General features: G+C 46.6%; 1 protein-coding gene across 1 annotated transcript in view; it reads right to left on the reverse strand.

Annotated features, from left to right (window-relative positions):
- The window catches only part of SLC7A1 (solute carrier family 7 member 1), a 57,199-nt gene extending 41,764 nt beyond the window's left edge, over window positions 1-15,435 (reverse strand). The window contains exon 1 of the mRNA XM_077809909.1: window positions 15,304-15,435. The gene's annotated coding sequence lies outside the window, so the exon portion shown is untranslated. The remainder of the gene's footprint in view (window positions 1-15,303) is intronic.
- Between the last annotated feature and the right edge of the window lie 1,030 nt (window positions 15,436-16,465).

A 16,465-nucleotide genomic window follows, 5' to 3' on the forward strand; every position in this document is an offset into this window, starting at 1 on the left:
CAATCGGACCAAAAGCTATTGCTCACCACAGATAGTAGCAATGGCTCCATTGATGCTCTGTGGCATTTGTGGGGGGGGTGGGGGAAATTTCTCCCCCTTCAGGCCTCACACAAATGCCTTATCCTAAACCAGCTACTCGGGATTGGCACCAGGGGGAGGATTTAGCCCTTAGTGAATAAATAATGCAATTGGCGGGGAGAAAAGATATTACTGCAGCTCCAAGGGGCCGAGTCCACCAGAGTGTCAGAACAGATTGACTATACATTGACTATACATTTTCAAGACAGATTTTACCATCTTCCCAATAGAACAGCATCTTCTGATACTGAATTACACTAGACCTGCTAAAAAAATTAATTGGGATAAATGGGATTACAATGCATACCAAATCAATTAATTAGAAATGGCTTTCCTTAATCCAGGAATGTTTCCACTGATTTTGAGGCCATTCCTGCAAGCCATCCATGCACGGAGTTCTGAATCAGGTCAGGGTGAGCCCTAGACCTATATTCAGTTTCATCAGATTTGCAAATGATTTGACACAATGGAAGTTTTTTTTTTTTTTTAAACTGCTCCCTTTCTATACTGAGTGAAGTTAATTTCTCCTATAAGCAACTAAGCTGCATTCCAAACTATATTACTAACTTCCAAGGGCATTATGACTATGAATCTAATACTGTTGCATTCCTGTGATTTTAATTAATACAGCATATAAAAGAAACCTATAGTGAAAATAACTAAAAAGGTTGGCTTTGGCACTAGCATTCCTACAGGTGATTTAGAATTTGACGAAAAAAAGTGCTAGATTTTTCAAAGCATCTTCCAAAGTCTGACATGCAATTGTTGCATATACACATGAGGATTTGTATGTGTAAATCAAGTAATTAAGTGCACAGTTACTGGTCTGGACTCTCATATCCTCTTGTACACACATAGATATACACTCATATTGCGTGTGTACAGTCGCAGAGGTTGTGCTTGCACAAGTCACCCCACGTAGCTAAATAATCTCCACTGAAGTACTATTCAATAAGACACTAAGAATCATAGAATATCAGGATTGGAAGGGACCTCAGGAGGTCATCTCGTGCAACCCCCTGCTCAAAGCAGGACCAATCCCCAACTAAATCATCCCAGCCAGGGCTTTGTCAAGCCTGACTTTAAAAACCTCAAAGGAAGGAGATTCCACCACCTCCCTAGGTAACGCATTCCAGTGTTTCACCACCCTCCTAGTGAAAAAGATTTTCCTAATATCCAACCTAAACCTCCCCCACTGCAACTTGAGACCATTACTCCTTGTTCTGTCATCTGCTACCACTGAGAACAGTCTAGATCCATCCTCATTGGAACCCCCTTTCAGGTAGTTGAAAGCAGCTATCAAATCCCCCCTCATTCTTCTCTTCTGCAGACTAAACAATCCCAGTTCCCTCAGCCTCTCATCATAAGTCATGTGTTCTAGTCCCCTAATCATTTTTGTTGCCCTCTGCTGGACACTTTCCAATTTTTCCACATCCTCCTTGTAGTGTGGGGCCCAAAACTGGACACAGTACTCCAGGTGAGGCCTCACCAATGCCAAATAGAGGGAAACGATCACGTCCCTCGATCTGCTGGCAATGCCCCTACTTATACACCCCAAAATGCCATTTGCCTTCTGGGCAACAAGGGCACACTGTTGACTCATATCCAGCTTCTCGTCCGCTGTAACCCCTAGGTCCTTTTCTGCAGAACTGCTGCCTAGCCATTCGGTCCCTAGTCCGTAGCGGTGCATGGGATTCTTCCATCCTAAGTGCAGGACTCTGCACTTGTCCTTGTTGAACCTCATCAGATTTCTTTTGGGCCAGTCCTCTAGTTTGTCTAGGTCCCTCTTCTCTGCTTGACCATACATGAGCATACATCAAACACCTTCAGGCTATAACAAAATGAACAGATGCCATAAATTGAATGAATTGTTGAAATACTGTATGAAATACTGAAGAAAACACAGTTCCTGCCTTAGAGCATAAACGCCTAAGTGCTGGGCTAACTGCTGACACCATAGGGAATTTACGGTGTTTAGCATCTCACAGGATCAGGCCCTAAATTAGAAAGGCAATATAATTCAGATAAAATAGGGCCCTAGTCCATGACAGTGGCTTCTAAGAGAATATAAATAATAATTAATAATGCATTGGAATAATCATGAGAATCTAGAGGTGGTGCCTTTTTTAAGTATGCATGTAGGCTAACCATATATGTGGCTTATTGTTAACAGACTACTGTACAGATATATGTTCTAAGGCGGGATTTGAAAGAGGAGATGGTGGCCATTTAGCACACATGGAACAGGAGGGAGTTCCTAGCACAAATAAGGAGCAGTATGGAAGAAGGCACAAAGACTGGGAGTGGAAGGAAGATACAAAAGGAGCAGTAAGTAGAGTAGAGATCAGGCAGCGTTAGAGAAGTAAAAAGAAATGAGAGCAGAGATGTAGGCAGGGGAAAATAATGTGACACCCATTCTGTCCTGAATCACTTAGAGGGGGTGTAGTGGGACTGGAGCGACCCTCCTAATCCCTGTGATTGTCTACAGAGAAGAACTACAACGTCACCTGGCTTTCTGATCATTGTTCCCCTCCTCATTCGTCATTCAGCTCCCACATGAGGCAGTGGGTGGGAGCAGGCAGCTGACCAGAGTAGGCTACATTGCTGCTGCAGAAACATGAGTGCCCCCCTAAACCACAAGTGAGAAGTATCAAGATCATGGAAGTGACCATAAACTTAAAGTGCCTTGAGGCAGACACTATGTACTGAGCATAGTACATTACACTATTATTATTATTAACTATGGTATATCTCCCTTAACAGTAGATTGTACTAATAATTTTTACTTGGAGGGTGACTCTTTTGGGAGGAGCAACCACGGAGAAATAGATGGAAAGAAGGCCCTAGAGGACCAGATCTTCAGTTGGGGGAAATACAGTGGTGCTGACTTTATTAGCAAACGTGGTGTAACTAAGAGAGCTACAGCAGAATAAAGGGGAGAAAAGAAGAAATAAGAAGGTAGGGAAAAATGCTGGGGGAAGAGGAAATAAAGAATGGGGCTGTGCAAGGGGGTAGATGACGGGACGGAAGTAGGGGTCCTTTCCACTATTCTGTTTGCATAACAACCCTGACTAAATGCACCCAAGCTCCCCTGCTGCAGAGACCCCACCCCCAGTGCTTAATTTGTGCTGGGGCTTGCCAGAGCTGAGCCCCTGCACCTCTGAGCTTGCCGCATCAGTTATGAAAGTAAAATAATTGCTGGAGCCCCAGGACCTCTTTCATTACAAATTAAGCACTGCCCACCCCCACCCTGCACACAAACTGAGCACAGCACAGCTATAGACTTTCCCCATTTTTTCTCAACTCTCCTGAAACACTTTGTAAGAGATACAGAGAATGGACAATGGATACTATTGTTTTGTTCCAGGTTCCTGAGTGAGTACTATCCCTCTGACCTCCACCCGCTATGACAGGGATACCGAGGAGTCATTTCTAATTTGGGATTAAAAAGGTCAGGTTTCAATCATTCTGACCATATTTTTCTTCAAACCCCACACTCTTGCTGTCACTTCTCAGTAATGCTGCTATCCTGCACTGACTGCCAAACTTGCAATGAACCTCTTGAATTGCATCATCCCCTCTACCTCACTCCTCTCCACCCCCCCAGGCCAGCCTCTCCTGTGCTCCCAGCTACCATGAGTAAAAAGCACCTGCCATTTTAACAGCGTCCTAGTAATCAATAATATCAACACTGTACAGCTTGGCAGTTCCCAGGCACGTTAAAAGCCATTGCCATGGCAGCCTCGCCCACAGACTGATCCACTTTCAGTTAAAATTTTACATTATACAAAAGTCACTCATGTTTGCTTCTGGGCAGGATCCTGTAAGGCACTCTGCTCCTTCAACTCCCATTCACTTAAGTGGAGAAAGCTCAGCACTCTGTGGGAAGGGAGTCCTGGCTAATATAACAAGCAACCCTCTGAAATAGGGTCATTGGTCTGTTGTTCAAAAAATGTCAAAACAAAAAAGTCTTACACAAAAGAAAACCACAACATATAACACAGCACGCTGTCACGGTCAAATTTAGCACTCAGTAACACTTCAGCTCTTCAAAGTGCACCTTTTATACGCATTAGCGAATTCATCTGCACAGCACCCATGAAAATTAGGGCCTCCATTTTCAAACCTAAAGTTAGACTCCTAAACCCACAGCTCAGCACCTACCTGATTTTTCAAATGTCCTCAGTCCCAATGGGACTTGTAGCTGCTCGAGGATCCTGAACTCAGGCCACTTAGATTGAGGTGCCTAAATATAGATTTAGGAGCCTAACTGAAAATCTTGGCCAGTCAGTAACATCATCCTTCCCATTTTACAGAGGGTAAAATAGAGTTAAACATCACAGAACAGTGGATGTAAAATCAGTTCTCATGTAATGAATACTGTATTCGTAGCTACTGAATTATTTGTAGTAACAGTTGTAGCATTTGCTCATCTTTCTGTACTGTGTTTACTATGCATGAAGCAGAACGAGAGCAAATGCCGTGTTTTTAACTTGACTCTCTGTATGTTGCATCTCAAAGCCCGGCCCTGATGCGGAACAGAATAGTTTGGCTCAGGACTGGGGCTTCTCTGAACAATATCTTTGCTACTACATACAGAATAAAATTGTTTAAAAAATGATATTAAGGTCCCAAAGTCAGGTTGTTCATTGCAACTTTAATTCAGCCCCCTGGAGCATATGCAGTATGATAGAGTCTTCAATTACATGTTCACTCTCTATTTTTTTCACAAGGCCCTCTGCTTCATTCAGTTCACAGGATGGCCAGTGCTCAGTGAATCAATTAAGACCGCGTGGTGAATGAGGCTACAGTCTAGGAGAAAGAAGACTATCAATTTCGTCTGTGTCCTACCCCAAAGTTCTAGTCTGTGTGGTTGCTTCAGAAGGCTCAGTGGGGCTGGGGAATATGCTCAGTGAACATATTCAGAGATTTTAGAAACAAGCCTCTAGCATATTCTACTGCACATAGGAAAATGGTGATTTACTGTCATTTATAACTTGGCCATATCTAGCAAGATTTTCACAGGAGCAGCACAAGGTAATACTCGGATCCCAGGACTACATCCCTGCCAGATTTCAAGTTCTTGCTCCAACCTCTGGAGGTGCAAGAGCTCTTTAAAAAAAATGGGACACAAAAATTAGTCAACATATATTTTAAACCAGCCTGCTCCTTGGGGGGGGGGGGGAGGGGTGAGAGAAAGCCCTCTTTCAGCTAAAACTCCCCAAAAATGCAACCTAAGGCAGAGACCGGGCATAGAAAATTTCAGCCTCAGTGGCTGAAGCTTAGCAAAATTATAATCAGTTGAAATCGGGTGATTATATTGGAGCAGGGGTGGGCAAACTTTTTGGGCAGAGGGTCACATCTGGGTGGGGAAATTGTATGAAGGGCCGGGGCAGGGGTTTGGAGTGTGGGAGGGAGTGCGGTGTGCAGGAACGGCCTCAGGGCAAGGGACTGGGGCAGAGGAGGGCTGTGGGGTGTATGAGGGGGCTCAGGGAAGGGGTTTGGGGTGCAGGAGGGGTGCGGACTGCGGGAGGGAACTCAAGGCAGGGGGTTGGGTGCAGGAGGGGTGCAGGGTGCGACAGGGGGCTATGGGCAAGGAGTTGCGGTGCGGGGTGCAGGAGGGGTTCGGGCTGCGGCCTGGTGCCGCTTACCTAAAGCAGCTCCGGGGTGGCAGCGGCGTGCACTCCCCACCTGCCTGCCCTGGCCCCACACGATGCCACTCCAGGAAGCAGCTGGCACAACATCCCTGTGCAGCCCCTGGGGAAGGGGGGGCACAGGGCTCCATGCGCTGCCCTTGCCACACCTCCAGGTACCTCCCCCAAAGCTCCCATTGGCCACGGTTCCCTGTTCCCAGCCAATGGGAACTGCAGGGGGTGGTGCCTGGAGGCAAGGGCAACGCATGGAGCCCTCTACCCCACCCCCGGGCCCCAGGAATGTGGCGCTGGCCACTTCTGAGAGCGGTGTGGGCCTGCAGCACCACAGGGGGCAATCCCGTGGGCCGGATCCAAAGCCCTGAGAGGCCGGATCTGGCCCACGAGCCGTAGTTTGCCTACCCCTGTAATGGAGAGTAAGAGGCAACCTTAATAATAGGGTCATAATTAGCACCCTCTATAACAAGAAAAAGATTCCTGGGAGATGGTGATTAAACCTGGACTTTTAGCCAATTGTGAGGGAGAAGTGTGAACTACTATTGCAGTGTTGTCATAGAAACCAGGCACGCAAGTTCCAAAGGCATCTTCTACAAACTTACCTGACAGTTCTGTTGGAGCTGTAGAAGAGAGGGTGTGTGCTCCAACTCACGAAGAAATTTGTGAGGGAAAAACTTAGACTGGCTAATAAGCCTCTAGGAAAGGAGGGTATAATACCAGCAGGCAAAAAACCCCAGAGGATGCTATAAAAGGAGCTTATAAAAAGCCTCTATGAAAGGAGGCAGAATACAAATATTCCTGTTATGCCAATGCAAGGGGCAGGCCAGATAGGGTAACCTCCCTGAAGAATGATCATAGCTGTCTTAGCTATTTCTAAAAGGCACTTATGTGGTATATAAGGAGGAGCACTACAGGGTGGGTTGAGAGACTGTCGTGCTATTTTAGTTTTACTTAAAGATCAGTAAGAGTTTATTTAGGACTTATTTTTCAGAGACGTTTCTGTATATAAAGTGCTTCCTTCTGTGGTAAGTGCACACTGCATTCACTTTCACATAGAATGAAATTCATAAGGCCATTTAAGTCCCACATAAAGCACAACCCAGCTAGTCCCCTAACTACATGTGTCAGGTCCATTGATACAATTAGCCATATTGAGCTTAGAGAAATGGAGGAAGCAATCATCATTCTGCAAATCCCGTCACCTGAAAACTCCTGCCTTGTTGCTCGGAGTGTAATAGGTTGGCCTTGCCAGGGACCATTCAAGATGAAAGTCCATTCTTCATGGCTACATCTCAGCCACATGAACCTTCTGCTGCTGTGAAGTTCGCCCAGCAACATAGGGACGGTGGACAGTGCAGCTGAACTGCTGCTGTTCCACCCAAAAGAAGAATAGGTGATGGCAAAGCATGAGTGCAGCAGGACCCGGCACACCCTATGGAAGTGGAGCTGGACTCCATGTTGACCAGCATAGAAGGGGATTAAAGGAAAGGCAGGGTCATGGTTAGTGTGTCTGAAATCATGCAGATCCAGGTCCACAAATCACCACCGAGGAGGGGTGTTAAGGTATTTAAAGCCTATGGACTGGGGTAGCAATTATAGAGGGGTTGTGACGCTGCCTTATTCCTTGTCATAAACTGGGAATGGATTCCATCCACCTACCCCCCATGTAGTTTATCAGTCAATTTCTTGTAATCTCTCTACAAGAGTCAGGTACACGGCACACACAGCCTTTCAATCATCTCTCCACATCACAGCACATAACAAAAGCTGCATCCCAGTTCCAACTCATCTGGAATACTGTGTGCAATTCTGGTCTCCCATGTTCAAGAAAGATTAATTCAAACTGGAACAAGTGCAGAGATGGGCTACTAGGATGATCGAGGAATGGAAAACTTACCTTATGAGAGGAGACTCAAAGAGCTTGTCTCATTTAAACCTAACCAAAAGAAGGCTGAGGGGAGGTATGATTGCTCTCTATAAATATATCAGAGGGATAAATACTGGGGAGGGAGAGGAGTTATTTAAGTTAAGTGCCAATAGGCTTGAAATTAGATGAAGGTTTCTAACCATCAGACAAGTGAAGATCTGGAACAGCCTTCCAAGAGGAGCAGTGGGGACAAAAAACTAAACTTGCTTCAAGGCTGAGATTGATAAATGGAAGGCATGGTATGAGACTGCTATGAGACTGCCTATGAGACATGTGGCCCATCTGCAACTGCGAGCAACAAATATCTCCAATGGCCAGCAATGGAACACTGGATGGGGAGGCTCTGAGTTACTATAGAGAATTCTTTCTCAGGTGTCTGGCTGGTGGGTCTTGCCCAAATGCTTAGGGTCTAACTGATCACCATATTTGGGGTTGGGAAGGAATTTTCCCCCGGTCAGATTGGCAGAAACCCTGGGGGTTTTTTGCATTCCTCTGCAGCATGGGGCACAGGTCGCCTGCAGGTTTAAACCAGTGTAATGGTGGATTCTCTGTAACTTGAAGTCTTTAAATCATGATTTGAAGATTTCAGTAACTCAGCCAGAGGTTATGGGTCTATTACAGCAGTGGGTGGGTGAGGTTCTGTGGCCTGCAATGTGCAGGAAGTCAGACTAGATGATCATGATGGTCCCTTCTGGCCTTAAAGTCTTTGAGTCTAAATAATCACAATGCACTGCTGATGTGTTTCAATCCAGTCAGTGAGTTCTCATTAGGTTTAACATAATGTTACTGATACTTAAAAAATAAAGTGCTTTAGATTTTCCTGTGTCATTGATTTTTAGATTGAGGCTTCACATCTTTCCCCATGCCTGCATGCCAAGGGCCAGATTTATCAGTGGCCAACACTGCCTGTAAGTGCCTCTCATAGAATTCTCCTCATACAGGGACCGTCCCTAACAGATGAAGAGTCAGTGTGGCTGCCTCTGGGTGGTGACACAAAAGTCCGGGGTGCAGAAGCATGCCAAAGATGTTCCTAGAATGGCCAGGAACCTTTCTACACCCCAGTTATTCCCAGTTTCTACAACCTGAGGCTTCTCTAACCTGCACAAAGTGCTGAACCAGCCCCCAAACACCTCCAGCATAGGGTGCAGTGCAAAACCACCTTTGTCCCCCTCCCTCCTCTGCCCCCAGGATTTGGTAGCCTTTTGGTCCCACTTGGCACAGATGTAATTGACTCCACAAAGCACGGGGAAATCGAGTCTCAGGCCCTTGCCCTTTGGGTGACAGGACATTTGATTTTTATGCACTGCTGTGTTACCTTCACTGGCATTCAGGCAGCTGAATCACTGCATTTTTAAACCAAGCACAGATCTTATTTATTTGTTATGTTCTGCTCCGATTTAATGGGAGTTAATGTACTTAGAAATGTATTTAGAAAGCTCATTAAAGTCCCTCTGTCAGAAATTTTCTACGTAAGACCTCTACTTGTATAGTAATCAGGAAACTCTGAGGGGGTAAGGAGACTGTGAGATAATTGGTCCACTAAGTTTTCCTTTCCTCTGCAGTTCTTTATTATTAAATAGCGTGTGACCAGTAAGCAAAGCCCAAATGAAAGCCACACGGAGGAGCACTGAAATGATTTTATCTCTAGTGTCATGTATGCTCAAACTATAGAAGTTTGGGGAAAAATCCAGGGAGAATTACAGGATTCCGGAAGCAGAGGGGATGACTCAGTAAGCTAAACATGTGTGTGAAATAAGTAGGCCCCGTGTAATACAGATTCAAATCTCACCAGGATTAGCTCCGCCCCTCATTTTTAGGCCGGTAGATGAATTTGATGCAGTTTATGAAAGGGTTGTATGTGGAGTAGTTTCTTCTATGAAACCCTAACTACTGAGATCCTGGCTGCTCTGGATAGTCATTGAACATCCCATGGCACTTTCTGTTTCAACAAGGCTTTATTCCACTATCATTGGCTAAAAATCCTCCCACCCCTTCCCTGCTTTATGGCTTCTGACTTCCATCCCAAGGCTGGCTGTATTTCAGTGATGCTGTATGTGTATCACTGCCCCAAAATTTCACTAATCCAGAGCAGAGGTTGCCCATCGCTGCCTCGTACCCTTCCAGATCATCAATTGCACTAATACTAGAACCTCTGAAAACTACAGCATACAGAGTTACATTGGTTCTGAGTGTGAGCACGTGATAAAGAGAGAAAACCACTGAATAGTCAAACTCCCAGGCTTGGAGGAGATTGGTCAATAATCACTCCCTCCTCTCCTTCCCCCTCCCCTCCAACCAGTTTGACAGAAGACAGAAATGGAGAAGGGCTGTTCACTGTTTTCTATCCCTATTGCATATTTAGCACTCCCTCTGTCTCATTCTTTAATCTGCATTAGTACATCTGACATTCTCCTGTTTTCATAAGCTTTGAATAGCTTTTTAAATATCACTTCCTGAAAGGGGCAGTGGATGTCAGACATTAGCTAAGATAATTACCAAGAGGGTGTTATCAGCTCGGGAAGGCTCAGAGTCACAGTTTGAGCTCCAGGTGTGTGCAAAAAAAAGTTACAAGAACTATACAATTTTGATGTAACGTGATTTGTTATGGGGGCTGACTCTCAGGAACCCCTGGCTTGAACAACCTCACGTTTGGACCACTTGCCTTATCTCAGCTTTCCATCTGTCACAATAATTTTCAAGTCAATCCAAGTAAGCATGTGGATTTTAGAGCACTTAAAAAATCAGTTGTTCAATAGTAAGGCAAACTCAACCTTAACTATAGTGGTGCTACCATTCCACTCTAATAAAACCGAACTATGGCTGCTCTAATGTAAGTGTGTTGGAATGGACCAAAAGGGTGCACAGAACTCCTTCCTCTCTCACTGCTCCAGTGTAGAAAGCAGCCATAATTTGGTTACTTGCATGCCCCACATGCAGAGTATGGGCAGCTAACATTATTGGCAGGGCAGAATGACCTGTAGGGGGCATGTCTGGGCAGAGTGGGCCCCTACCCATGCTATGCACTGTAGACAGCAAGCAGAGAGCCCACTGAGTTGGAGCCCTTCCAAATGGTATAATAGGGGCTTTCAATAGCATGCTTAATAATGCAGGTATACTACCTCTAAAGACTGATCCTTTTGAGGTGACCTTCTTTTCCTTTATCGGAGCCTTAACTTGGACCACAGTTTGTAAAGTGCTCTAGGATTCTTCCTCAGTGTTGAGAGATGGGTTAGAATTAGATGACCTCTTGAGGTCCCTTCTTGCCCTACATTTCTATTATGAGAGTCATTGTACAACACCATTAAACTTTATTCTGTTTGCATTCTGATTTTGCTTTCTAATTCGCTCTGTGGGAATCTAGTTCTTACAGTCTTATCATGTCTCCACCATGGAAGTTAATTTTGACTCATTCTAAAACGGAAGTCCAGTTATACAAGAGATGGACTCTGAAAAAGTTTAACTGATTTTCCATAACTCCTTTTACAATCCTGGCAGACTGCACATTGTCTGCTTTGCTATAATAAAACCTTACTCAGTCTTTTTGCTTCTATAGCAATCTACATTCACATCTGCCTACATCAATGGTTATTTCTGTGGAAGTCAGGTCTGGACAAAAGCCTGCTTCCTATCCCTTAAAAGTCACTCATTCAACTGTACTTAGTTTTGAGAACATGCTTTGACAATATTATCACTGGGCCTCTCACGTTACTGATGTGGAACTCCACAATAGAAATAAGTGAAATCACTTAGTACCCAATATTATCGGAGATGACTATATTTATATCCACAACAAGATAACATCCTCATCAACCAAATGATGTTTTATGAAGCAAGTACACATTTTCCTTGAGAAAAATTTGTCAAATGGTGTTTTAAGACCAAAATAGTGGTTTTTTTTTGCATTGTCATCAACACCCACATTTTTCAAGGAAAACACCATTTAATTTTGTTTCATCTTTGTCATCATATTTTAAAACAGCAGATTTCAGCCAATATCTGGATATATTGTTGAGTTATATATTTCAACATACCTTCCTCCTAGAATCACCCCATTGGACATCCCGTCTTATCCCTACAGAGCAGTTACGCAGAATCAGATACTGAAGGCACTGTATGTCAGACATATACAATAAGTGCTAATACTATCAGAGCCTTTAAATGACAGCCAGTGGTAACATTTTAGTTTCATCCCAGGCTTTAGGGGGGGAAAGGAGGGGTTTAAAATAACACTGGATAGTTTAAAACAAGATGAATTATTGGGAAAAAATGTTAATTACTGTTATCACCAAAAGTTTGGACCATGGGATGAAAATGAAAGCTGTTGCTGTATTTTGTTATTTTCTTGGAAGATAAGGCACGAAGAAAAGGATACTATCATCAGTTAGTGGTTCTACTAGAACAGTAAAGATCTTTCCACACCACAGCATTGTGCAGTCTGTATATATACATATGTTAAAAAAAAAAAACTATTTCAGGAGTTTTTAGAGAGTTTCTAGAAGTCTTATTAGGAATCTTTTCTGTATTACTCCACCAGCAAGCCAGGTTCCTTCAATACCAGGGCTCAGAGAGAGCTATGAAAACCTCTAGCAACCACCACTTTAAATAGATTTTCTAGAAAACTAGCGCAGCCATAAAGCCACTGAGAGCACATCACTCTGAGGATCCACTCACTACAATGGCTACCCAAAGACCGATCAATTTCAAAGTCTCAGGCTTCATCTTCAAGGCCCAGTCTATTCCACAGACCACATTTCTCCCAACAAGAATGCCTTCCTGCAACAGGGACATTCCTCAAGAACTACTAAACTATAACCCTCAAGGGGGAAAACTCATGGGAGTAGGTTCCTTCCTACACAAGGCTTTGGAACTCCCTACTGAAGGAGTATAAAGGACCACAGTCTCAATCCCTTTTACATAGGCCACCAAATAGTAGGTTAGATTTTAATAAGCAATGCGGAGATGGAAGACTCCATATTCTGTTACTAAAGCCATCAAATCCCATGTACTTAGAATAATTTTTAAAGATGCATAATACTATTAACGTTTCTAATTGGAACCTCTTAACAAGTAAGATAAGACCCACTTCCATAAAATAAACCCAGTCCTACAACTGACAAGTCCGTGAACCCAATTTTCAAATTCACAGTTGAGTCTCTTGCTTCTAATTAAAAAGAAAAGGAGTACTTGTGGCACCTTAGAGACTAACCAATTTATTTGAGCATGAGCTTTCGTGAGCTACAGCTCACTTCGTCGGATGCATACCGTGGAAACTGCAGAAGACATTATATACACAGAGACCATGAAACAATACCTCCTCCCACCCAACTCTCCTGCTGGTAATAGCTTATCTAAAGTGATCATCAAGTTGGGCCATTTCCAGCACAAATCCAGGTTTTCTCACCCTCCGTCCCCCCCCACACAAACTCACTCTCCTGCTGGTAATAGCCCATCCAAAGTGACCACTCATTTAAAGAGAGTGCTGCATACATTTCAGACAGATGGTTAATATACTTAGATTTTCAATTGATCTTTTGATATCTTTTTCTTGGGACACAGAGGACCAGATGCTATGATCCATCAAAGCTGTACTCAGAGCAAAAGAAGGGGGGGGTGGGCAAAGGAGCCAGGAGAGGAATCAAAGATGGCTAGCTCCCAGATCCTCCAACAGGACCACTCTGGTATGTGAGAATCATCAGGGTGTAGATATAGTCCATGACGTTATCTCAGTCATATCCTCTATGCTGGGGGAAGGAAGGTACGGACTTAGGCTTTGTGTACTCTACACACCTTTTAGCGACGCGGTTGTGGCGCTGCAGCCGTGCCACTAAAAGGTGTGCAGTGCAGCTGCTGTTTGTCAGCAGGAAAGAGATTTCCCGCCGACAAAAAACTTCTACCCCCAACGAGCAGCGGTAGCTTTGTCGCAAAGCGCTGTTCCCACCAGCGCTTTTTGTCTGCAAAACTTTTGTCATTCGGGGGAGGGTGGGGTTTTTTCACACCCCTGAACGACAAAAGTTTTGTCATTCTGTTTCCAGTGTAGACAAAGCCTTAGGTGCCACTACCATGGCTATATGCCACCTGATGACTTCCCAAAGCAAGGAAATCCTCAAGGGTCTAGAACAGCCCGATTTAGGTCTGTTTTGTCCCACTGAAGCCGCACAAAGCAGCCGGCGCAGGGTTAAGGATTCCAGAGTTGCCAAAACGATGTTTTTCTCAAATTACTGATCAAAGACACAGCTGAGGAGAGTATGTATGCAAAATAGTTACCCAGGTCTCAAACCAACAAACAAAAGGTTATCCACTTCTTTTTTGTGTGTGATGGTGTCAGCATCTACCTAAGTAGACAAAAACATTATTTTCACTAATCTTTGTTCAATTATAGTAATCTCAGGTGTTCCTTGTGACAACAGCAGGTAAAAAATGTCAGACATAGTGTGATTTTTAAGTTGATGGTGTTCCTTTAAAAATTAAGCAACAAATAGCTGCATTCCAGCATTACCAAACTTCCCTCGCAATTGATAGAGAGAGAAAAGAAACATGGCATTGCAATCATGCTTGAATGATGTTAGGCAACTAAAGAGAACTAGCTACTTCAAGAAAAAGAAGCGACAGATTCTCCACGCATTCAACTAGAAAGTACTCACAGGACCTCCTTTCCAGTACGTGGCTTAATGGCTTTTACTCCACCACTCAGCTCGCACAGGGGGGTGAACAATGACAAAATGTGATTGATTGAAAAAAGTCACAAGGGAATCTGACCAAATTCACAAGTCCAGCTTCCCCTCACCTCTTACCCAAAAAGGGGGGGGAAAGCACCGGCCATAGCAGCCACTGTAGTCATTATCAGACTTCGCACGTGGGTTTGAGCGGATTCATCGGCCGCTTTTTTCTATTCTAATCAAGAGAGATTAGCTGCCTATAAACGTGGGATCTGATGCCTATAAATGTGGGATCGCCATTACCTCTGCTAAAGGCATGCCAGGCCATTTCCCTCCCACAAGCAGGTAGCTCGCCAGCTCTGACTTTGCATTCAGCGCCCCACCCCGCCAGCCAGGACAGCCAGTTACAAGCATCACTGCGAGGTGGGAGAAGCCAGCAGCGTGGCACTACCTCGGCAAGGAGGAGAGGGCGATAAGCGGCGACTCATTACAACCAGAAGCACCATGTAAGGCGAGGTTCCCAGGACGCAGCCGTAGATCTGGCCGGCTGTCTCTGCATGTGGGGCGTGAGCAGGGATCTTGCTCCCCAGAAACTCGTTGTAAGAGCGTTTTGGGGACAGGGAGGGGGGGGTTAAGTCCGTCTACAAGAGGGGACCCCCCCCCCGCGCGCGCACTGACCGACTCAATGAAGCCGGCGCTGCTTCCTCTCGCCATAGTATAAATATTGCATCATGCACCATGCCGCGTAGTAAAATGGATCCCCGCGCTGCGAGAGTGAATTAAAGCAGCCCCCGCAGCGAGAGGACACCACATGCCTGCGGCAGGGCGAGCAGGCCAGCACCCCCGGGCGGATCACACGTGGGCACAGCCGCCGGGAGAAAGCCGCGTGGAGCCCGCACGGCCATGGCTTCTCCGCATTCGCGCCAGCCCCGCCTGTCCCCGGGGCGCGCGGCAAGGTCCGCGGGGCAGAGCAAGGGCAGCGCATCACACTCACCCTGCCTGTGCCCGGCTGGAAGGGCGGCTGCAGCAGCAGATGGGCCAGGCTTGTGCCAAGGGCGCTGAGACCGGCGCAGGGGCCCGAGGGAGAGAGGCGCAGTCCCCGGCCGGCGCCCACAGGAAGAGACGATGCAGGTGCCGCTGCGGGAGGGGGGCGGCTACGTGCGGGGCGCACGGGCTTAGTTTCCGGCTCTCTGCACACCTCGCCTCCTGTCCGGTCCGCGGCAGCCCTGCCGGGTGGTAGGCTCGGCGGCTCCTCCTTCCTGGATGAAAGAGAAGGGGATGGGCGGGCTTGCGAAGAGCCGACCGGGGAGCCCCCTGCCTCCTCCCTTTTCGCAGACAGCAGCATTGTGGGAGCTCGGCTCACCTCCTGCGAGCGCCTCGCCGCCTGCCCGCCCGGGAAAAGACTGCGCGCAAAAGTAGCAGGAGGCCGGAAGGGGGGCGCGCCTAGGAGTGGGGCTAAGTAAGGAGAGGGTCTCCGCCAGGGCTGGGAACAAAGGCCGGATCGGGCTGGTCAGCGCGGAGGCTAGGTAAGGGCCGGGTCTGGGCGGTCAGGGCTGAGGGCAGCGCTGTAGGGAGCAGGCACCGGGGTGTGAGCGCAGGCTCAGCCCGCGCATACAAAGGGATCCAGCCCGCGTGGCCCGGGCCGCCCCCCCGTGCGCGCCTCGCCGGGCTGGGTGGGCTGCCGGCGCTGTCCGGATGTGCAGGGCGGGCTGCCAGCCGCGGGGAGCCGGGGTGGGGGGCAGGCGAGGACAGGTAATTGCATAACGTCTCCGCCTAATGGGGCCCCCGAGGGGCTTCTGCGGCCTGGCGAGGAGGAGAGCTGGAGAAACGCAGAGAGCGAGGCTGCCCCTTTAGAAGGGCCACTGCCTGCATTTTAACGATAAAAATGTAACCACCCCCCCTTCGATGGTGCCCCCCCAGGAAAACTCATCTGCCACCAAAGCTACCTCCAAACCTCCCTGCAGCTATTAGCACCTGCTGAACACACACACGTACACACCCCCTCCCTTCCTCCCTCCAAAGCGTGTCTGTCTCATCAACAGAAATTAATCTAATATATTACCTCCCCGACCTTATCTCTCTCTCGCACACATGCATTCTCTCCCACTCTCCTTCCCTTCTGCGTGCTGGCAGCTTCTGTTCTCCGCTCCAGGGGC

The sequence above is a fragment of the Eretmochelys imbricata genome, chromosome 1 (assembly GCF_965152235.1).
Source record: "Eretmochelys imbricata isolate rEreImb1 chromosome 1, rEreImb1.hap1, whole genome shotgun sequence".
Lineage (NCBI taxonomy): Eukaryota > Metazoa > Chordata > Testudines > Cheloniidae > Eretmochelys > Eretmochelys imbricata.